The sequence below is a fragment of the Callospermophilus lateralis genome, chromosome 11 (assembly GCF_048772815.1).
Source record: "Callospermophilus lateralis isolate mCalLat2 chromosome 11, mCalLat2.hap1, whole genome shotgun sequence".
Classification (NCBI taxonomy): domain Eukaryota; kingdom Metazoa; phylum Chordata; class Mammalia; order Rodentia; family Sciuridae; genus Callospermophilus; species Callospermophilus lateralis.
The window spans coordinates 94,781,833-94,805,590 of NC_135315.1; the positions used below are offsets into that span (position 1 = coordinate 94,781,833).

The 23,758-nt window shown below is 49.2% G+C and overlaps 2 pseudogenes; one reads left to right on the top strand and one right to left on the bottom strand.

Moving 5' to 3' along the window:
- Positions 1-1,699: 1,699 nt before the first annotated feature.
- Positions 1,700-16,706, bottom strand: LOC143410702 (gamma-tubulin complex component 2-like; annotated as a pseudogene).
- Positions 16,707-18,426: 1,720 nt separating this feature from the next.
- Positions 18,427-20,599, top strand: LOC143410703 (zinc finger protein 511-like; annotated as a pseudogene).
- The last annotated feature ends 3,159 nt before the right edge of the window (positions 20,600-23,758 follow it).

Consider the following 23,758-nt stretch of genomic DNA (forward strand, 5'->3'; position numbering starts at 1 on the left):
GCAAGTCATGTGACAGCAAAAGTTCAAGGTGTCGCATCTCCAGTCACATTAGAGCATAGACAAGACACCACTGCCAGGGCAGCCTCAGCTAACCAAGCAGCACTGCAGATGGCACCAGTAATGAACACTCAACAATCAGGGCCAAGTAGGGCAGCCCAACAACACCCACAGAACCTCATCCCACAGGACAGACCCAATTCCACTTCAACTCAATCCAGCAGGAGGATCTGGGAGCCCAGAGTCCACAGCCCTGAGCTTCGCCCTCCCCCTGCAAACCCTGGAGGAATAGCAGGAAGGGCCAGGACACAGGCCAACAGGTTCCTCTGCTCACGCCTGGCACTTCTCTGTGGCAAAGGGGTGGCATGTGGACGTTGTGTTCTTAGCTGTGCCTCCATATGCTGCAGATGGGAAGCAGCAGTTGATGGCTGAAGCCAAGCAGCCCTGGCTCTGCAGATGCTCCTCTGCAAGGCAGCCACCACAGCTGCCCACCCTGGAACCTGTCTCAGGAAACCTCCTCTGTGAGGCTCCAAGCCTCCAGAAACAGGCCTCTGGTTACCACTCCTCCTGGGCCCCTCCTCACTGCCCACTAGGCAGATGTGTGGAACTGGATTTTTTTTTAAGAAAGAGTGAGAGAGAGGAGAGAGAGGGAGAGAGAATTTTAATATTTATTTTTTAGTATTTGGCGGACACAACATCTTTGTCTGTATGTGGTGCTGAGGATCGAACCCGGGCCGCACGCATGCCAGGCGAGCGGGCTACCGCTTGAGCCACATCCCCAGCCCTCGAACTGGATTTTAAAAATGATATACATGAAATTCATCAGAAGGGCAGCTTGACTTGGGCATGACCAGAACATGCTACCCTGGCCAAGCAGTGCCACAGCTGGGCTGCCCACTGCAGAACGTCAGTCATTTAGTGAGCAATGCCAGCATCTGATGAACAGAGGGAACCCAGCCCTCAGGGGACAGGAGAAGGGTCTCGGCACCACTCCTCAGGAGGTGCACCTCAGGGAGGAGGCAGCTGCCTGGGCACCAGAGGAATGGCTTCACAGCAAGGTCCACTGCTGCACCCTAGTTTCTGAAGCAAGCAGTGCTGAGAACCTGCAGCCCTAGTCCGCAGGCAGCTCTCATCCCCTACACCATGGTTTTTTGGGGGGATAGCAGGGATTGAACTCAAGGGCACTCAACCACTGAGCCACTTCCCCGGCCCTATTTTGTATTTTATTTAGAGATAGGGTCTTAATGAGTTGCTTAGCATCTTACCATTGCTGAGGCTGGCTTTGATCTTGCAATCCTCCTGCCTCAACCACCCGAACTGCTGGGATTACATGCGTGCACCACCACGCCACACACCTATACCACATCTTATAATCAAATGCCTTGTTTTTACTTTGTCTTTATTTGAGACAAAAAACACCAAAAAAGGTGAAGCCTGATTTTAGAAGATAAATCAGGTAAGTCCAGGAGACCTCACCCTGCTCTGGGCAGCTTGCACATCAAGACACCCAGCACCTGGAGAACGAGGAGCCCTGAGCTAGACAGCAATACAGACAGCACTCTACAGCAATGACACACTCCACACACGTGTCTAAGTAGGACAACCGCACAATACGTGCTCAAGGAAGGGGGTGCTCAGACCCAAGCCCATCTGCACTATGGCACACCTGGCCCAGCCCTTCCTCTGAGCTGCAGCCAGGGGCTCACTGTGTGGCGACCGCCACCCTGGGTGTTTGTGCTGGGGGTCCCCGCAGGACGAGCACTTGAGGGGCTGCCTTCTGGCTCCTCTCTGCAGACAGGTGCTCTAGGCGCTCCGTGTAGAAGCCGTTAAAGTCCAGCCTGTGAGGAGGGAAAGAGAGCCAGGGTTCATGGAGAGGTGGGCAAAGCCCCACTGAGACGCATGGCTGTAGGGACCTGCAAGGACGCAGTGCTGGTGGCACCATTTCTCCACACAGGTAGGGGTCAAATTAGACACAACTCAAGGCCCTCTCCTGGCTGAAGGCAAGGGGTGTTTGCGCTACCTGCCTGTGCAAGCCCCCCAGCACAAGCCTCAGCTCTTTATGCAAATCTGAGAAGGGATCTTGAAACACACAGGAACCAAAAGGCAGACAGCAGTGCTGACGGGCATCTTGGCAGCCTTCTCCTAGAGGGTAAGGACACTGGAGCACATAGACTCCTCTCCTGGCCTCTGACACATCACCTAGCCACAGGAGCCTGAGGGGACCCCAGGGATGGGAACTTGGCAGCAAGTCTGAGTGCTGGGCCACCTCAGAAGCCCCCACTCAGGAACTGGGACATGGCTGAATGGCACAGTGCACCAGGTGGTCCCACTGTCCACGCGGGCACATTCCCAAGGGCATGCGGGACATCACCCTCTCCTGGCGAAAGCTGTGAACCCTTTCTCAAGGCCTCCCACTTCCTCCAGCTCAAGAAGCCCTAGATAGATCCTTTTCCTTCCACCATCCTACCAAGGGAGGGGGAGCAAGGGTCCAGGGGAAGGGGCATTGGCAGGTGGCAACAGACCTGGAAATGACACTGGCCATGCCATGCTCACAGTCGCTAGTGCTGTAGACACTCAGACGGGCCAGCAGGTCTAGCAGGTGGGCGGAGAAGTTCTTATCAAAGCTGTTGATGGTGGTCTCAAAGCCAGAGACCAGATGAAGGGCATCCACGTGCTCAGCCAGGCACTAGAAACATAGCCCAGGGTAGTGAGTGCCTGCGGCCCAATTGGCAGTCAGCCTCTGCACTGAGCCCATGGGCATTTGCTTCTTTCTCCTTCCCTGCTCCTTTTTAAATTAAAAGAAAAAAAAGGAGTACTGGAACATTTTCACACAACAAAATACAGGAAATTAGGATGTCAACAAATTCCTGAGGCCGTGGCACACAGTAAGACAGCAAACACCCGGCGGGCTGGGACTTTTGTAGGCCTCACACAATTAAGAGCCAAAGGTGGCACACCCTACATTTTCACTCTAGACTTCCAAGCTCAGCCACTTTCTCCTGGTCACTTCTCAAGAAGCAAGACAAACTGTCTCCCACCCTTCCTGGCCTCAGGCCCCACATGCTGCCCTGCCTCCTCTCTGCTAGCTGCAGTGTGAGGGCCCTGCTCCCACCTCTCACCTTGGGTACCTGACAGGCCACCTACAGTTCCCACCAGTGTCAGGCCCTCATCACATCCATGCAGTTGTTCTACAGGTGACGGTGGCCACACCCCTGAGCCCAGAAGGCTGGATGGGAACTCCTATGGCCCTGTGGAACCCAACTGAGTCTTCTCATCACAGGGGTGACAACCACAAGAGTGGGTATGTGACTCCTTGGGTCTAGAAAAGCCCTCAGGCTATGCACCTTTTTGGCAGTCTCCTTCCGGGGGTGCTCCTCAGCCTGCTCAGACTCTGTGGGTGGCCCCAGCATGGTGCCCTATTCCAGTGCCCGCCAGCCCAGCTCACTATCCAGTTTCATGCTCTGTGTAAATTTCTAGAGCAGGGTCAAGAGAAAATGCTTGTTAGCTCCAACGGTAATGTTCTACAGAAAACACTTGAGTTTCTGCAGGAGCTGAGGGCTGTGCCCATTCTGAAGGTACGGACACTCAGGTGCCTGTAGGAAGGAAGGGTGCAGGTAAGAGGGCATCAGCTAAGCCACAACCTCCTGGGGATCAGCAGCTGATTTTCTGAAAACAAAACCTGTACATGAGTTTCCCTACTCTGGAACTCAAGATGGCTCCTAAGTATCTAAGGATAGGCTCCACATGTATTCTCCTGTAACCTGCCACCATGTATGTCTCCCACCTCCCAGATCTTGACCCCTCCCCACGTGCTGTCTGCAGAGCATGCTCATGCTCCCCAGTCTTCAGCCCCCAGGCTGCCCCTTCTGCCCACTGACACTTGTTTTCTGTACTGTTTGGGGGCAAGTACTTACGACAAGTTCCTGAAGAATACTTAGGCACATCAAAAAATTCAAGGTTTAATAAAAAACACAAAGGGATTCAAAAAGGACCAGGGCAGGACCCCAAGGAAGCCCATGTTCAGGAAGCAATGTACTGGTCGGGAAGACCCAGCGGCTCTGCCAGCACTGGAGATGGCACGGGCAGGGCTGCATGCCACAATGGCCCAAACCATCCACCCCACCTTACCTGCATGCAGTTGGTGAACATGACACACACAGACATGAGCTTGGAAAAGACCTTCAGCAGCTCAGGATTAGTCAGCATGCAGTCCTTCAGGCAGGTGTCCAAGAAGCTCGGTTGGTGGCCAAGGACATCGTCGATGTTGGAGGCCTGTGAAGGGCTGAGGCTCAGCACTGCCACAGTAGCACCCAGCCTGACCCTCAGAAACATTGCTAAATACAGCTCTGGCCTGTGATATATAGGGAAGTACCTGTCGCACAGCCACCTCCTATCTCCCTCGCGTCATTGTGTCAGAGAGATGCTGCTGCCTGCTCTCTGCTTCCTCCCTCCAACAGGACATGCTCACGGCAGCCCCAGCATGTGGCTCCCGAGATGCTGCTGTGCAACACCCCAGGCTAGGAGAGCCTTTCCAGCACCAGGATTCAGGAGCTGAAACTCACGGACTTGAGGTTTTTCTCAAGGATGTGCCAGGTTGGCTCCATCACTTCAAACATCATGTAGTACTGGATGTTCTGAACAAAGTTGAGCATCCGCTGCCACAGAGTGAAGGCTCCCGCGAAACTGAGGGAACAAGGGTTGGTTGCAGGGGAGCCAGCAGAGCTGGGCCTCTACTGTGTCCCACATGCTGCCCACCAGCAGAGTGGACTCTCATGGCCACAGCTCCTGCATGCTGCTGACAGCTCAGACGCCTCAGTGCTGCACCTAGGGACACTGCTCCTACCTCTGGCTGCATCAGGCTATCAGGTAAGCAACACGTCTAGCAGACTTTGCAGGGATGTGTCAAGCAGCCCACCGTGGACACAGAGAACAGCCTCTTTGGTTATCTATGGCAACAGGGCTGGTAGGCGACCAACATGGGAACAACTACTACAAAGACTCCATATTTTGTGTCTTATTGAGGCAAATTCTTAAATATTACATCAACTGTTTCTCCACACAGGACTTGTTGCCACAGACCAGGGCACAGAAGGCCTGTGAGTGGAGCAATTCCCACACACTGCTGCTGTGTGCACTCAGGAGAGGGGACAAAGGCTCCCACCCTCAGGAGGGGCTTGGGTCCTGCAGAGAGACCCAGGTGGGCAGGTACCATGCCATCAAAGGACTGAGGAGAAGGCTGTGGCTGTGAAGGTCTAAAAGCAAAGCCACCGCTCCTGGAGGGAACAGGAAGGACTCTGATGGACGTACCACTTTGCAGAATACAGGGCGCACTGCTTGGCCGTCCTGTTGCTGATCCAAACACTGCACAGCTGCCGCTCCACGTGCTTACAGTAGAACATGTGCCTAAAGAGCATCTGGTAGCGAGTCAGTGCCTTTCTGCAAGAAGGATGCCCAGGCAGGGGTCAGCAGGAGGCCTGTGCCCAGACAGGCATCACCAGAGGTGAGGAGGCCCATGAGGAGGCTCTTGCTTCCTGCAGCCTGAATGGACAGCCAGGTCCTCACCTGTTGATGATCAGTGACAGGGGCCACTTGACGATATAGTTAAAGGAGAAGGCCTCCAGGCCACTCAGTGTGAGCTCAGTGGGATCAGCATGGGTCATTGCCTTTTCCTGCTTGGTCTCGATGGCCAGAACCCGCAAGAGCTGAGTGATGAGGTCATGAGGCATCAGGTCAATCTGGGGGCAAAAGCAGTAAACAAAGCATCCAGTTTTCAGAAGAAAAGACCAGAGACATTCCAGGCCTTCACTCAGTCCTGCCTATCAGGACCTGGAGAAGCAAATTAGGTTCCTAAATCCTGACCCTTGATATTAGGTGCTGGCTTGAAAGGCCACACAATTACCCATCAATCCTAATTCAAAACTCACTAGGGATGCAGCTCAGTGGTGTGAGGTGGCCCTGGTTCCAACCCCAGCACTGCAGAGAAAAACAAAAACTATACCTCCCAATAAGACAGGAAAAGAAAGAAAAAAGCAGATGACTTTCTATATGCCTCCTGCTGCTGGTATAAAGAAGAAACCACAAGGAAGACTGGATAAACAGTTCCTGAAGGTTGACACCTTTCTTCCACAACTTATGTGGTGGGAGACAGGACCATAATCACAGGCTATGGGGCTCAGTGGTAGTGCACTTGCCTCACAGGCAGGCACAAGGCCCAGTGCTCAGTCCCCAGCACTGCAAAAACTCCGTAAGATTTTAAGAATAGAAACTACAGACAAATTGTACTGTCCACAACATTGATTCAGTCAAACGTTTCTTAAGTGCCAACTGCATGCAGAACAGTGTGACAAGAGTTCCCACAAATCATGAAAATGACACAAGAAAAAACAAAGGAAAAGAATAAGTGGGGGCAAAGAATAAAGGAAGAAGAAACACAACCCATGAACAGATTAGTTGCCCACCAGATTTAACACACAAGTGCCCCTCCTGCCCATCAGCAGCACAGAGGGCAGATGGGGATATCCGATGGGCATCCTCAACTCCTCAGACAAGGACTGAGACTCAGTCTCAAAGGGGTCAGCCTAGGTGCACAGGGCACAGGCACTGACCCAGTGAGTCACTACTTAGAATTTATCCCATGAAATCACTCCTAAGTTAAGAAGTGCCAAAACACACAAAGCAAGAAAGGGCAGAATTAGAGGGAAAATGAAGTTCAATCAGAGTAGTGGAGACCCAGTACCCAGGTGAGAGGGTAAGACGGGAGAGGACCCACGTGAACAGTGGGCAGCCTGACACCTACAGAGCAGCAGCAGCACACTGCTCCAGAGGGCATGTGGACCTTCTCCAGGTATCTGTGAGGCCTGGGCAAGTCTTTTTTGTTTTTTGTGGTGCTAGGAATTAAACACAGAGCTTGACATCTGCCAGGTAAGTGGAGTACCACTGAGCTACATACTAACATTCCCCAGAGAAGTCACATTTTTTACAAAACTGGGATCAAAGTATATTCTCCAAGTACAATGGACCAGAATTAAATATAAGTAACGGGGAAAAAGGGAAAGTTTATAATATATGGAAATTTAACACACCAAATCAATGGGTCAAAGAAGAAATCTCAAGAGACGTTAACAACTACCTTAAGAGGAATGGACACACAATACACAGAACTCACAGGAGGCAGTAAAAAAGTGCTCTCACAACATTCACAAAGGAGTGCCTCAAACCAGGCCCTGACCCCATGGCCCGGGACACCAGGAGGGGAGAGGGCTACACCAGTGCCCTCACCCCAGGGCCCTGGATACCAGGAGGAGAGTGAAGTAAACCCCGAGCAGCAGAAAGAAAGGCAAGAAAGCAAACAGCAGAGCACAGCAGAGGAGACTAACAAGCCTAGGTTCTCCTGAAACAGCCATGAAATTGACAACATTTTAGCTACACTGAGAAAGACAAGAGGACTCATCACTAAACTCTGAAATGAGGGCAGAGTCCCCTGCACTGCACACCAGCACACAACTGCCCAGCAGAGACGGGCAGGAGCAGCACGTGGCTTGATGGGGTCTGGAGGGTCTGAAAGGAAACCCCATCCAACCTCAAACAGAGCACACTCCCAAACTCTCCCAAGATCACAAGGAGGCGCACATGACCCTGGCAGGCCAGCACTACCTGATGCTGAACCAAACCAACACACTGCAGGAACCAACTGACAGGCATCCCTGGACATGCAGTGAGGGCTGGCAAACCAGATTGCCACCCAGACATGTGACAACCCTGGCCAACTTGGAAGATGCTGGGCGGGGCTCCGCCCACCCCGCTTCAGGCACCTCAGGAGCAGGCTGCTATGCTGGGAGCCCCACGCACCCACCTTCAGGTCGTCCTTGAAGGGATCAGTGTTGGCAGTGCTCACGCGCAGGGCCAGCTCCAGCAGCACCTCCAGGTGTGTGGGCGTGATGTCCTCTACCGGCTTTCTGAGCTCCTCCTCAGTGAGGTCCGTGAAGTGCACAAAGAAGTCGCCCTGGTCCATCAGGAAGTAGCGCTTGATAGACCTGTGCCAGGGAGGAGGTGAGGAGGTGCTGAGCATGCAGCTCAGGGCTGCCACCCTGGAGCACAGCCATCTCACAGTGGGACCAGGCAAGACAGTTCTGTGGGCACAGTACCCTGGGACTCAAGAGACCTACACTAGACAGGGCCACCTCAGCCCACAGAACAGGTGACACAGGTGCCAGGTCCCAGGCGGCCAGATAGCTCTTACAGGGATAAAGACAACTATTAGGAGGAACATGATACCCTCAGTCCCAGGCCCTGAGCACCCTACTTGCTGTGCTGAAGGGTGAGCAAAGCACAACCTCAGGTGGGCCACCAGCTCTTTCTCCTCCAACAGGAAGTCCAGCAGCACCTTGCTGGCATAGTTGAATGCCTTCTCAATCTGCTCCACATATGCTCGCTCTTTGAGTGTGTAGATGATCTCTTTGGCCACGGGGCAGGTGACGTCGTGACCACACTCTCTGACCACATTGAGGTACTTTCCTGATAAGAGGAAGGTGAAGTTGAGGAGTTGCCACACCGACCTCCGCCCAGAGCCTCATTAGCCCAACAAGCATGGGGCAGAGGGCTGGGCACAGTGCAGACTTTTGTTCACACTCCACTCTAGCTGGAAAGACAACCAACACCAGTGGACAGGGCCAAAAGCCCGCCTGGCCTGCAGAGGCTTCTCACACGTGGGGTTTTCCAATCAAGAGAGTGGAAGTAACTTCACATGGGCCTGAGGAGAACCAGGGTGCTAAATCACCTACTGGGCCCTTTCTGTGCCAGTTCAGCTTTCAGAACCCACACACCACAGTCCTGGGGGCCACTAGCACCTAAATCGGATCCTAACCTCATTCGGACTGACTAAAATGAAGGTCGTGTGTATCCTCAATGGTTTTTCCCATAGTGGTGACATTTTAGAAGTTAAAAAACAAAGATGTAAAGGATTGAGACAGCTTCCTGGTCAGGGCATGGAATAAACAAGGCCACTGCCTGAGTGTTCAGGACCCACCAGAGGCCAGCAGCCTGGTACACAAGAAGACCCCCTGGGCAAAATCACCCCATGGGCACTGGAGCTAGAAGGCTGCAACCATCCCAGTAGGGATGTGCTATAGCAGGAGGCCACAATCTCCCTGGGAAGGCCCCCTGGGTTGAGAGCTCCACACCATGGAGTCACCTGTGCTGAGGATCTTGCCAGCCACCTTCTTCAGGAAGGATGGGATCTGCTGCTGCACCATGGTGTATCGCTGGTCCCAATACTTGTCGTTGTAGTCTTCCTGAATCTTCTCCTTCCGAGGTTCATGCTCTTCCACCATGAACTCACTGGAAGCCACAGACAGATGCTCAGGCCACCATGGAGTGCCACTTCCAGAGAGGTCTTACCAGGGCAAGGTGACTCGCCATAGTTACCTCTCAGCTGTGAGTTAAAATGAACCTCCGACCTCACTTTGGAGTAATCAATGACCCTAGGTCAGAGGCAGGTGGTCCGATACTGCATATCTATCCTTCCCTTAGCACAGGCCACCCAGTGTCACCAAGGGGAACCAGACACCCTCCACAGAGCCTCTAGCATCACTTGCATACAGCGAGGTAGAAGCTGGGTTCCTTGATAGGCCCACCACAACAATAGCAAAGAAAAGGGAATGGGATGTAGCTGCGTAGAAGAGGGAGTGCTCAACATGGAAGGCCCCAGTTTTGAGCATCAAAAGAAAAAGAAACACAATTCTATGTCATAAATATACTTCAAAAAGTTTTGACAAGCACATCTCAACACCACAGAACCCCTAAGGAACTGGCCCATTTTTGTCCTATGAATTTGGAGGCATCATGCTGAGGAGACGCCCCCACATCAAGGTGACTGTGGACTGACTCCAGGTGACCCCAAAAGCTTCACTCAGCAGAAAAAAGGTGCAGAGCAACATCCCATCCCAGATTCTCCCTGGGTGGCAGCAGATTGCACAGGGAGATGCAGGCAGGCATGGCTGCTTTCTGAAGCCCTACCTGTAAGGGTCATGGATGATGCCCCTGTAGATCCACTTTGGTCAGGTACAGGCACAGCTCCTGCGCCTGGCTGTCCCCCGTATAGTTAAAGGTCCTGTCATGCAGAAGGCTCAGTGTAGACCTGCCCATGCACTCCCCTCTATCCACCTAGGTGGCTGCAGAAGGAGAGACGCTCACTGCCTATGAAATGCCTCCTGGTCCACCCTAACCTTGCTGGATAGTGCTTCTCCCTGGGAACGCCCAGATGGTAAAGCTGTAGCTGTTAACTAAAGCTCATCAAAGAAAGCTTATAGGGCCTTCCGCATGCAGACCACTAACATGGCAAGCCACAGGCTTTGCCTCAGGACCATACTCCAGAAAGTCAACCCTGAGTGAGTGTCCTGCCCATCCTGGGCTCCCTCCACATGTGCTATCAGGAGCCTGCCACCTGCTGCCCTCCATCAGGCAGGAACATACAAAGGGAGGCCAAGATGTCCATAGTGCACATGGCTGGCTGGATGTAGAACCAGAGCTTCTGCAGTGACAACAGGCCCTGCCTGTGCAGCTGCTACAGCTGAGTGATTAGAATAAGGTACTCCTTTACCAGGGTTCTCATGGCAGCCGCCAGGGCATGGTTCACCTGCCCATATTCAAAGGAAGATTTTTCTTCAATGAACCTACAGGAAAAATGCATCAAACATCCTTGAAAAGGCAAAACTCACATTTTCAGATCTTCTAAGTCTCTCCTCATCCAGGAAGCAAATGACACTCAAGCCCTCACCCCCAAAGGAACCTGTCCCAAGAGGGAGGAGGCCAAGTGGTGATTATCAGACCCTTGCAACATGCCAGGAGCAAGGGAGGAGGTGTTTCTGCAGCAAACAGGCCTGACCTCCTTCCCATGTCGCAAACTCTCAAGCCCAGCCCACCTGGTCACGGTGGAGTAGCTGGCGGCCACAGGGAGGATTCTGTTCACCAGCTCCCGGATGGACAGGTCCAGGTTGGGGTCCACAAGGAAAGTGCGGTTCTGTCTCCCAGCCAGGGGCTGGGCAGTGATGTACCTACCATCAACACCCACCAGCACGTAGAGCAGGTGCTCTACCACAGCTGACTCCTGGGAGGCCAATGGCAGCGTGCCTGCAGGACACAGACATGCTGGGAGCCCAGCCTCCCCAAAGACCAGTCATTCTTGCCTGTTCCCTTCTTGGTAACCCCCCACACACTGATGGACACAATCAGCAAGCCACTACCCTAGCCTGGACAGGTCCCCCTGTAGCACCACGGGCATTAGCAGGATATATGCCTGGACACTGCAGGGTCCTCCTTAGGCCAAGCAAATGAAAACCTATGCTAGGCCAAGCCCAGTGACATACTCCTTAATCCCAGAAGCTTTGGAGGCTGATGCAGGAGGATCTCAATTTTAAAGACAGCCTCAGCAACTTGGCAAGGCCCTAAGCAACTTAGCAAGACTCTGTCTCAAAATAAAAAAATAAAAAGGGCTGGGGATGTGGCTCAGTGGTAAAATGTTCCTGAGTTCAATCCCTGGTATGAAAAAGAAAAAGAAAATGAAATCCTATGCAGTATTAGCTGCCTGTCACTTAGCAAGGGGAGCTCAGAGACCCTGGGCAGCCAGGTAACCAGCCTCTACAGTCACAACTGAGAAGCCCAGGCTGTGCACAGACAAGAAAGGCCTTTAAAACAATATCTTCTTGAATTCCAAGAAACTATCTGTTTCGAACACAGGACCAAATGGTGCAGGCACAGTGAGGTTTCCCTATGACCATCCAAGGAACCTGTAAGGATAGTCAGAGGACACCTACTGAGGCTACCCTCCAGCATCTCCTGCCATCCCGAGATGCCTGCCGGTGCCTGCAGCACCTGAGGCAGCTCAGGAAGATGTTGAATGACAAACTTTGGTTTGACAAAATTTCTGTTAGCCCTGCACACTGCTGTGCAAGGCAGTGTCCGGTGACCACAAGATAGATACAAAAATCAGGGTGAAAATGTGATCTGTGATCATTCTCCAGCAATGCCAGACACAAGTCAGACCCACGATCTCAAGTCCCACTTCTCTCCGTTGCTCCAGTGACCCTCAGCAGAGGATGGTGGCCCAAGGCCTCGCCAACTCCTTGACATGGAGTGACAAGATTCAAGGCACTGCAAAGATCTGTACACAGGGCACCTGGGGGTGGTGACAGCATGATGTGGCAAGGCCAGTCGGTTCCAGAACAGCCACAAGTGGGGTGTCCTGAGAGTATGGGGACCCAGGTCCCTAAGGCCTGCCCACAGCTGCACAGGCTTCCATCAAACCACTCACCAACATACCCAGGGTCAGTGTGTAGTATTCCTGTCACATAATATCTCCCTCCTTTGTGCAGCCGTTTCCAGAATGGGGAAATACATTTTCTTATAAGATGCCCTACAGGTTCTAAAACCATCTCTCATGCTCCTTGCCAGCACGGACAGCAGACTTCAGGTCTCACGCCTTCTTCTCTGCCTCTCCAGGGCTGCCCAGGATTCCAGTTAGGTTCTTGTGGGGTCTGGAATCTTATTTTTTAATTGCTTCACAATTTTGCAAGAATTGTGCCACTCCAGAGTCTAGGCCACAGCAAGCACTTCCTGACTCTCCAGTGGACAGCTCCTGGTTCTGCCCATGAGTCTGCCTGCCCTGTGTTGAGGCCACTCAATAGGACCCCAGCTGAATTTCAGCTGTGCGTTGTCAGCTTAAGTTACAACTGAAAAGACACACACAGATAGATCATTTTCTATACCTTGTCACTGACTTGCAACAGGATCACATTTGCCTGGGGACAGGAGAAAAGTGCTGGACTTTACCCACCATCCTGTGCAGGCAAGAGCGATTTCCCACTGACACTGCATGGAGCCAGGTGTGCCACTCCACACTTTCTCTTGATCCAACTGCGAGCCAATGAGCAGGATGCTACAGCTATGCTACATTCTTGATTTGTAGCCTCGTTTCTCAGTCCGGAAAAAGGACTTACGAACTGCTGCATACAACCTGTGGTGTGCCAGTACATAGTTCCAGATCCCCAACGGCCTGTCCTGAAACAACCACACCATGTACCAGACACAGGACTTTCAAGGCCTTGGAGAAAACAGTGCTAACTCAAGCACCATTGCAGAACCCAAGGTCATTACAAACCATTCCAGACACCAGGACACACACTTGGGAGGAGCCAGCTGCAGCCTGCCCCACAACTCTAGTGAGAGGGCACAAGATGAGCCAGGTGAAGACCCCAGCAAGTCAGTGTCTGCTGTGGGCAGGGACAGAATGTGGAGCATGGCCAGCCTGCCCACAACAGCATGCTGAGAACAGGCATGTCACCTGTGGTCTCCTTCCCTGCCCAGCATCACCGTGCAAGCAACTCATCGTGAAATCCCCGGGTATCAGACGGTGAAGACATGACATACCTATGGGTAAAGCCACATCTGAGCTCAAGCTGGAGCCAGTTAGGAAATCCCCGACCAGAGTTGGTCTCTCATACACCCAAGCTGGGAAGACAGGGAGCTGCTGGCCTGAATTTTTTTTTTTTGCTTATCTTGAAGCATCTTTCTTGTAAGTTCCAGAGACTAACAAAAATATTTTAAAAACAAAAACAGAAGATACACATCAGTGCAATGAGAACCAAGACATTTGTGGAAATGACCCATCTGTGGCAGAGAAAGAACAAACTTACACACAAAGCTTAATTATGTGGAAACAAGATATATTTCCACCTGCCACTCATGATGCAAAGGCTGGGGAACAAGAGGTGGAAAGACCCAGTCCTCTCCCCAGGCCTTGGCCGAGGCTGAAGTACCAGCAATGTGAGCGTGGGGAGCCTGTGTTTCAGACCAGAACCCTCTGCATGGGAAGAACCCAAGTCACTTTTTCCTGGAAGTGATTAAGTCCAACAGGACTTGCTGGACAAAGAGGCACCAGCAAAGGGCATGCTGGGGAAGGCCCCAGGACAGATCTAGAGGCAGTATCAAGGTCAACCCTCCCAGAGGACTGGACACCAGAGGGTGGCCAGCTCATATTTGGCCAGTCAGCCTGCAGAAGGACCAACTTGGTTTGTTCCAGCAACAGGTACTCATGGGGAGAGTAGTGTGAAGGCTGTATGGTCGAGAACGTAGGCTCCGCACTCGATCGGCAGACATGGCATGCCAACAGCTCAGCTCTGTCCTTAGCACATGTGCTAGGCTATATGACACATGGCAGAATGTGGCTCTAAAGAGTGGTCCAGAGCCACAGAGAAGGGTCTGCATCAGCTATCAAAAACACACCTGAGACTGAGACTCACAAGTACAGACCAGAGCAGGACAATCAAGCCAAGAGCAGCAAGCTCAGGAGAAGAAAATCCAGATGACCTACGAACACAACAGCATCAGAGCCACCACAGGCAGACACATGATGACTGAGAGGTGCAGAGTCAGAACCACTATAGGTTTCAGGAGGGAAATCAGAGTGTGACCCATGTTCCATGAGTCTGTGGCAGGTGGCCCCTACTAGAATCTCACCACCGTTCTTCACTCTTGTGATCCAGAATTCCTGACTGAAGGGCATGATCAGTCTTAGCCTCTCTAAAATTGGATTTGTTCTTAATAGACAATAGAGACAAGCCTGCCCAGCTGGCACCCACTGCTGTTGCTACCGTGGCACCTAGCAGCCATGGTGGACTTGTACCTGCTGTAGTGTGGAGCCTGTGGTCACACTGCCCAGCTGCTTCCTCAGCTCTTCAAACTCCTGCATGGACATCTTGAAGGCCATTGCAGGGCCGCTGAAACTGGTAGTGCTGGAGACCGCAGCAGTGGCTACAAGCTCAGCTCTTTCTTTTGCATTCTGCTGCAAATACTGCAGAGTCTGAAAATATGTAAAATTGTGCATTCACATTGGGCCAGCATGTGCCCCCTTGCCCTGGCAGAGCAAACCCCATCCTTCCTTCCTAACCTACACACCACTTGTGGAGGGCAGGAGACTCCCATGGCCCAACAGCCACATTCTGCTCTCCAGAGGATCATGCTACATGGTATCACTTACCATACCTCCCAAATGTCAGAGGAAGGAATCTCACAGCCTTTTTAAAGAGCCAATACCTTCTTGTGCCACCAAGGAGAAGTTCTTCTCTACGCATCACCTGTGGTTCCTGGGCAGCAGCAACCACCTCCTCTAACCTATCCTGGCACTACTGGTCTATGAGCCCCTGGCACACCCCTCCACACAGCAACCTAGCACACCACTCACTAGCTTTGTCACCTTGATGCACGGTACATGTACTAGGCAGGAGCCCAGCACGACACACGGTAAAAAGCAAAAGCCCACCACTGCAGGGTGCTGTGCCAGTTTCTCAGGTCTATGTCCCTTGTGAGTTACTGTTCATTCTGATTCACCAAGCACACTCCACATGCCCTCAAAGTGTTCCCGGCATGGGATAGGAAAAAGTCAGTAAGAGAAGGGACAGGGTGCACAAGAAGAATACAAGAGGCGTTACCTGCATTGGCACAGGGGTTCCCTGAGTGACCATGGTACATAAGACTCCTCTAGACACTCAAGGGTGCGCCTGACAGACCCTGTCAGGTGGAGCAGAGGATGCACAGGGCATTTACCTCTTTGTCTTCTGTTCTCTTTGACAACAAATACACCAGAGGGTCAAGGTTCCTTGTATTTTTAGACTTCAGCTCATCGTATTTCTTTAGAAAATCTTCAGGAGTACGAGAAAATTCTGCAATTTTGACCTCAAAAACACAAGCATGAGTAATCTGATGGCAATTAAGCAGCTGGAAAATTTTTTAAGAAAATTAAGCACAAGACCAAAAAGAGTTAAATTATATGGGCTAAATAATCACACACCTAAAACTAAGAAAATTGACCTAAACCTTTGATCAAACCTATCCACAATTCCTCTACAGTTTCTCTCACTTTTTGCTTCTTAGACAAGAGCAAATAATAAGCACTTACCTTTTCCTGGTAGCTCACACTTTCATTTCACACTCTGAACTCTAGTCCCCATAGGATTTATTACCATGTATGGCTCTAGGACACATTTAACCCAGTGACTTGTGTATGCTGACGATGACTACAGAAGTTTGCGTGTCTCCCTCCACCCTACCCTATTAGCTTGTCTGACTGTCCTGACTTTTATCCAAAAAAGTGAAACTTCACAGTGTGTTTTAGAAACAGATTTCAAATTTAAAACCATCTTTCACTGAAAATCTTTTTAAATAATGTGTAATGTGACTGAGAAAACACCTTGAAAAAATTCAATGTGTTACAGCGGTAGCTCTTTACCTGTAGGAATGTCCGAGCTTCTGTGAGCCCCTCCCTGGGAAACAGCAGGGTAGCACCTACGTCAGGGTTAAAGCCAGCTCACTTGGGCTTCCAGTGACTCATCTACACAATGTGAAGTTTCAGCAGCTGCTACCAGGAGCCAGGAGAACAGCAGAGTGGAGCATGTCCTTGGCCCATGGGAAGCACTCAACAAGTACTGTGGCTTCCCTCATGGGAGCTGCTGTAACTGCCAGAAACAAGTACCTACCCTGACGTGCATGGCCCTGCAGCAAGGACTAGTGCTCACCTTGGCGTTGTGGGCAGAGACGGTGGTTGTGACATACGGGGTCTGGTTCTTCTGCAGCAGATAGATCTCAGCTCCATCTCCACTGTGGACACGCAACAAGCTGAGCAGCTCATTGACATCATGATGAATCCTAAATTCACTCATGGTTTCAGCTCTGAGGATCAACATCACAAGACACACTCTCCTAAAGGAAAGAATAGAGTTATTCATAAAATTAACCTCTATGTAAAAATTAAAAGATCAAATTTGACTAACTTCATGCTTTGACAAAACAGATCACCTGGCCCAGCCCAGGCCCCCCCACACCACGATGCCCTCCCCCTCCCCTACCCCTGTGCAGTCAGTTCTACTTGTCTCCTTTTCCTCAGGGAGCTGTGGCATGCTAGCTGGCCTCACTGCTTTCACCAGTGCTACACCCTTCTGACAACCCAAAGTGCTGCTCCTTCACAAGTTGGGCTTTTAGCACACTCTACCACTCAGGCAGTGCACGAGGCAGGTTGTGCGAATGGCCCTGTGGGCTCTTCTCTCCTGGGAGACTATGTGCACACTTAGCCCTAGGCCAGCAGGAAGTGGCTGTGCTGCTCCCCTTGGCTAATGCATACACAATAGTGTAAGGCACTGGGTTCAATCCTCTGCACCACATAAAAATAAATAAAACTTTTTAGTTGTTCATTTACAACTAAAAAGAATTAAAAAGATTTCATATGAACAATTCAAAACACCTATGTGTGGGTTCTTAAGTTAGGATCCACAAATAATAAAAGAACCCTTAAAGATAATCATAATCATTTGTCTGTGAATTTTGTGAGGAAATGGTCTTGCAACAAATTTTTAAAGGTTCTGTGACCCAAAAGGTTAAAAAGTACTGCACCAACAGCTCAGACAGAAACAGCTGTTGAGTTAGACTTCAAGAACCGGAGACCCAGCACACACTCCCACAGCATGCTAATTTTGTAGGGTTCATCAACTGGAACTCTAACCTCAGGGTAATGGAAAGCTTGTTAAATGAACCTCCAGCCCTGGACAAGGTAAGTGTCTCCAAGAATGAAGGTGAGAGGAGGAGGCCTGAAGCGGTGTCCAAGTCCCCAGCACCTTACTTTCCAATCAAGAGGCGCTCATGTAACCACAGTAATGGAACAGGGCCTCTATTCCTTGGCACTGCACACAGGTACACAGAAGCCATGCTCAAAGATGAACCATTCCACAAAGTGGGGTGACCCATACCTGCAATCCCAGAGACTCAGGAGGTTGAGGCACGAGGACCGTAAGCTCAAGCCCTGGCTCAAAATCAACGGGGTTGGGGATGGAGCAGGTGGTAAAGCGCTTGTGGGTTCAAGCCCCAGCGCCAAAAAAGTAGAAACCGCGGCGCTGGGAGAGTGAAGGCTCCACGCCGCCGACTAGGTAAGGTTGTCCTCCGACTTTCGTCCCCCTGCACGGCGGTGGGCTCGGGTGGCAGCACCGCCTGGGACCTCCTCGCCCCGTTACCTGTGATGGACGGTGGAGGAGCCGGGAGAGGCAGAGCCCGCAGGACACAGGCAGGGCCGCCGGGCAGAGTTCGGGAAGCCCCCGCAGTTCGGCCGGCGGAGGCAGGTCACAGTGGAACGCCAACTTCCCCGTCCAGTGGCCCAGCTGCAGGGCCGTTCCGGGGCCGGGGAGAGGCGGCCGCATCCTGCCGGTGCAGGCGGGCGGAGAATGCGGCCTGAGGGGCAGGGGCAGAGGGAGGGGCAGGGGCAGAAGCTGCAAGAACCAGCTAAGCGCCGACTCACCTCCGCCGCCACCATAGCCGCTGCGCTCGCGGGCCGCCCCAGGAAGCGCAGCTACGTCACGTCCGGCTCGACGGGCTGCAGCGCCGCCGCGAAGGGTGATGCTGCTGCCCGCCGCACCGCGCGCCCGCCTGGCCCGCACTCCCGGGGCGGCCAGCACCTGCCAGTGGAGAGGGACCCCGCGGCCCTGGCGGCGCCCTTCCGCTTTGTGGCACGTCCAGTGCGCCTCCCGCGGGAGCACGAGCTCTTCGAGGTGCAAGGGCGCAGGGGCGGGCCCCGGCCTTAACCTCAGCGCTTGTCTCCTGTAGGACCGGGACGTGCAGAAGCATCTCTACCGGCAGGATGTGCTCACGCAGGTGGCCGAGGAGCCGGAGAGATCCAGGTGAGCGACACCGCCAGCGCCCGTTCCCCCGCACCACCTTGTGCAGCTGAGGGCTCAGATCCCTCCACAGAGACCCTCCGGTGCAAGCGTTGGCACATCTGGTGACTGGCTTCTACTCCGTCTGTGGCCTGTTAGGGAAATTTCATTTTTTAATAAGTAAGGCTTGGAGTGTGGCGCGGTGGCGCACTCCTCGAATCCCAGCGTTCAAGGCCGGCCTGGGTCATGTAGCAAGACCCTGTCTCACTATAAAAATGAAAAGGGCTAGGGTTGTATGTATCTCAGTGGTAGAGCACCCCTGAGTTCAGTTCCCAGTTCCAAAAGAACTTCAGGAGCTTTATTGGGCCTCTTACTCTGGATGAAAAGTCACACTGGGGTTTCTGCTTCAGCCAAGTGTGCCTCCTCCGTTGAGATTAGCCTCCTTTCCCAGGGTGCCTGAGTTCACCTGTCAGATCCCCGGCTGCTGCCAGGTGTTCGCTGCCCTGGAGGACTACCAGCACCATTACAACATGCTACACGGGAATGCCTACTCCCTCTGCAGCCACGCCTTCCCCTCCGGACACCTGCTGGATGCCCTCATTCTGGAGTGGCATGACTCCCTCTTCCAGATCCTGGCGGAGAGGCAGGACATGGTGGGTAATTAATCAGGCTGGGCACACGTTGTGCTAGGGACTTGGATCAGGGAGGTGACACCCTTTCTTTTGCAGTACCAGTGCTTGATTGAAGGTTGCCCAGAGAAGTTTAAGACCAGCCAAGACCAGAAGGATCACATGGTGAGGTTCCACCTGTACCCCGCGGATTTCCGGTTTGATAAGCCCAAGACAAGCAGAGGGTACGTGAGGAGTAGGGTTGTTGGCCGCCTCTGGTCTTAGGAGATGTGAGAGCAGCTTGAATGGGTGGAGGCTTTTTTTGTTTGTATATACCTGCAGGTAGCTGACATTCTGACCATGGGGGTCAGTACTCAAAGGTGTTACACAAATAGGGTAGCCTCCCCGCAAAGGGAAATCTCAGAGGAGTTCCTGGCCAGGAGTAGCAAAACAGGGATGGAGGAATGGCAGGCACTCCTTTCCCATACTTGCATCTGGGCTGAATCCCACATGCCCTAGTTTTCAGAGTTAGGAAGCTGCCAGCAGGGGCCTATGGAGTTCATCCAAAGCCATGAGCATCCTCCCCCTTGGTAGGCTTATACCATGTGGCACCATAAAAACACTATATTTGAAAGACAGAGTATGATCATATTTAAATATATAAAATACAGGGCATAATATGTGAACTGTGACCTTGCCATAAGCATTCACCCCTTTTTTTTGATAGCCTGGAAATTGCACTGTAAAATTAGACTATGCCAACAGAGTAAGAATATCTTCGCAAGAAAAAAAGAGTCCTTTGCTTGAAAGTTTATTTCTGGGGGAAGCCAGGGCTGTGGGAGTTATGCTGAGCCGTTGCTGACACTCTGTCTTCTGCAACCCAGCCATTCGGGGGTCTGATGCTTACCTGTCAACTGCAGTTCTCAGGGATGAAGGGGATGCAATGGAAGTCTGCTCCGAGCCTGCAGCAGCACCCCCAGCACCTGTTGGTGAGAAGCGGACCTACATCCACAGGTCAGTGTGGACATCTTCTTGAGACAGTAACACTGGGCAAGTGTTGGCCCCATGAGGTTGAAAACCAGAACATTCTGGTGTGTTATGAGATAGGTTAGGTAAATTCAGGGCTAGTCGAACTTGTGTTTCCCATTTTTGCACAGATATCCTTCAGTGATTCACGTCCCTGTGTACAGAGCTGAGCAGGGACCTGATCCAGAGTCTAAGCTGATAAAAGGTAGAGACAAAATGATGGCAGAGATGTCAAGCTTTTCATCCTGCTTTGAGTTACCCATTGGGCATCTGCAGGCCTAATTGGAGGGTCAGTGTTTTAGCAAAAGCAGCTTCTAATTCTCTGTTAAAATTTCTCCCTAGAAAAAAATAAAAATATCATATTACATATTTAAGAATTTCCTTATTGACTAAGAGATCACTCAGTGTAAAAGGTATTTATTACAACTTAAGCAGTTCCAAAGAACAAAACACAGATTGCTAATTGTGCATAGATTGAACACATTTTGAAATTGTGCATATTCTGGAAAATAAAATTTTCTTTGTAAAGGTGACCAAACTTCAATATATTATGCAGAACATTCAAAATTCAGTATTTTGAAATATTTAGTTAGAAATTAATTGAAACATCGAGGCATAACTAAATGTCCATTCATGCTTTTTTTTTACTTCTTAAATACTTTAATGTAGCAAAGTAGTAACATAAAATTTCAATATACAAACAGTTGCATTGGCAAACAGAGTTTTTTAAAAATTTACTTTCTTAAAATTAAAACATTATGTTTGAATTATTTGAGCAAGATAATAAAAATAAGTTGGTAGATATTGATTAAATAATCTGATTTTCAGGGTTCCCTACAGCAGAATGCATTCTTTGGTCTATCAAAATTCAACTGTTTTATCAGAAGAGTACTTATTATTCTTTAAAAAAATGAAATTCACATTGTATTGTGCTTATGGTGTAATAACTTTGCTGTATTTTTTTTAACAAGTTACCATTTGCCTGTGAGCTAAAAACAAATTTAAATGATTTTAAGTAACTCTTTCATTATAAAGTACTTTGTATGAATGGAAAGCTCAATGCAAATAGATTATAAGGAACACACAAAATTCATGGGGAAATGAATGGTAAACATGAGCAAGTCCTAGTGGATTTTGAATATCTGTCTATGCTCACTGTAAACCTTTGTTGACCTTATATAAATGACTCATTTCACAATCCATTGATAAAATATCACTCCTTCTCTGTAGGTTGTTTTAAAAATCTGGATGGTAATACAGTGCAATGACTATGCTTCCTCATTGCTATGCATGCTTTTAAGAAACCCACTAACTGAGAGAGCTAAAGTGCCTGCTAAAATCTTTCCCAAAGATTGTTTGGTTTTAAACTGCATTTAATGCTGAAGAGAAACATATTCCATGTCCAGGGAAATCATTCTGGTGATGAAGCATTTTGAAGCTTAAAAGAGTGCCTGCCTACCTTCCAGAATTAGACTGCATGGAGGTAATTGAGCCCAATGGCAGTTTTATCCCCAGTGAAATTACTTCCACTGCACAGAGTATATGGTATCTGAAGATTTATCTGACACTCTTGATACCTCAGCAGTGACACTGATGTTGAATGACACATTTGGCATAAGGGAAGGATCATTTCTCTCTAGAATGCTCTATATTTGTTAATTAAATGATCACTGCAGGATGCATCCTCTTCATGAATATAAATTACTAGCCCAGCAAAGGGCTCAGGTTTGTACGCCATCTTTTATTATGAAGGATTTTCAAGGATGCAATGAACCCATTTTACATTGCTAGTTGACATATATTTAGGGATTGCTTTATCTGGCACTGAACATTGTCCTTAAGTAACTGTTATATTCAGGATGTAGCTCAGTAAATATAACAGCTCTTATCCTCAGTTGTGGAAGTTTATTTTTTTTCTTAACTAGGCATGTATTGCCAGAAGAATTCTTCACACCCACGCAGTTTGGTAACAGGCTACAATACTTACCTCTATTTCTTTCAATACTCTATTGACAATTGCTGACATGCTATATGCTTAAATTTGGCCACCATTGATTTTTATTTCCACTTTGGCACTATTATTCGAACTCAGTGAGATTTCTAAGTAACAGAATATACGCTGGTAGCTGTGTTTCTCACTGGAATATAAACTCTTTGAGGGCAGAGATTTTTAATCTAATTCACTCATGATATATGGTTCAAATAGTGTCTGGTACATAACAGGTGCTTAGTACATATTTTGGGGTGGACTAAATTGATGATATAGATGAGCAAAAGGAAAGAAGTAAATTTACAATAATATCTTCATTGAAATAACATAAAACGATGGACTCATCCTAAACTATATATTATAAGTGGTGTAACAAATATAGAATAAATTGAACAGAAATACAAATAACTGGGGGAAATGTAATAAATTCCTCACTTTAATGGAGATTTGATTTCCTTTATTCCACTTATTTCTTTGAGCAACTCTCTTAGGTAACCTTCCCACTTGGTAATCATATTTCTGTTTTTATGTAATCTGAATTCTAGACCCCCAACAAGTTGGCCTTTATGTTTTTCTGCTATATTATCAGGGTCACATTTTCTAGGGTTCCGATTTTTTACTATATAATTAATCTAATATATAATACTTAGAATTATTAATTTTTAAAATTGTTCTTATTGATTTTAGATGTAAGAAATTTATATACTGATTATTGTAATTGTTTTTCCAAAACAGGCAATAAAGTGTCTTACTCTAAAAAAAATCAGAATTTTTTGATATTTTATTCCATCGTTTAGAAATTATCATTTCCAAATGGGGTCAATACTTACTGTTCTAACTTCTGACAAGGAATTGTTTAAATAACACTTTGTGATACAATGTGTAAAATAATATTTGCTTAATAATTTTCTAACTGGTGTCTTAAACTGGGAATAGATAAAATTGATGTAATATACTTGCCAAATTTGGAATTTCATGTTGAATTGCATATCATTCAACATTTGCTTGCTGTATCAAGATGGCATTATTATATTCAGTTTTTAAATTTATCAATATTTTAATTACAAAGCCAGATATAAATATAGTAACTAATAAGCTTTTATACAAAATGATACACAAGCCAAAATTTAGTGGTTGTTTTAACATTGAAATCATGGAAGAAACTACAATTATTTTTTAAAAAGTGTTTATAGTGATATCATATTTATGCTAAATGAATTCCAGAGTCTCATGCCAAAACTCATGAGATATTTGCCGTAAAATTTATTGGAAACTTTTCTGGATATATTCATTATTTTTAGACAGTTTTTAACTTTGCCAATATTATTAATATCACTAAAAAGTGAATAACATAATTCCTCATGTTCAAAGTTATTAAAGCCTACTTAAATAATTTCCCACAAAAGAGTTATCTACCTAATGACTGCTTCTATCTGAGATGATATATTGGA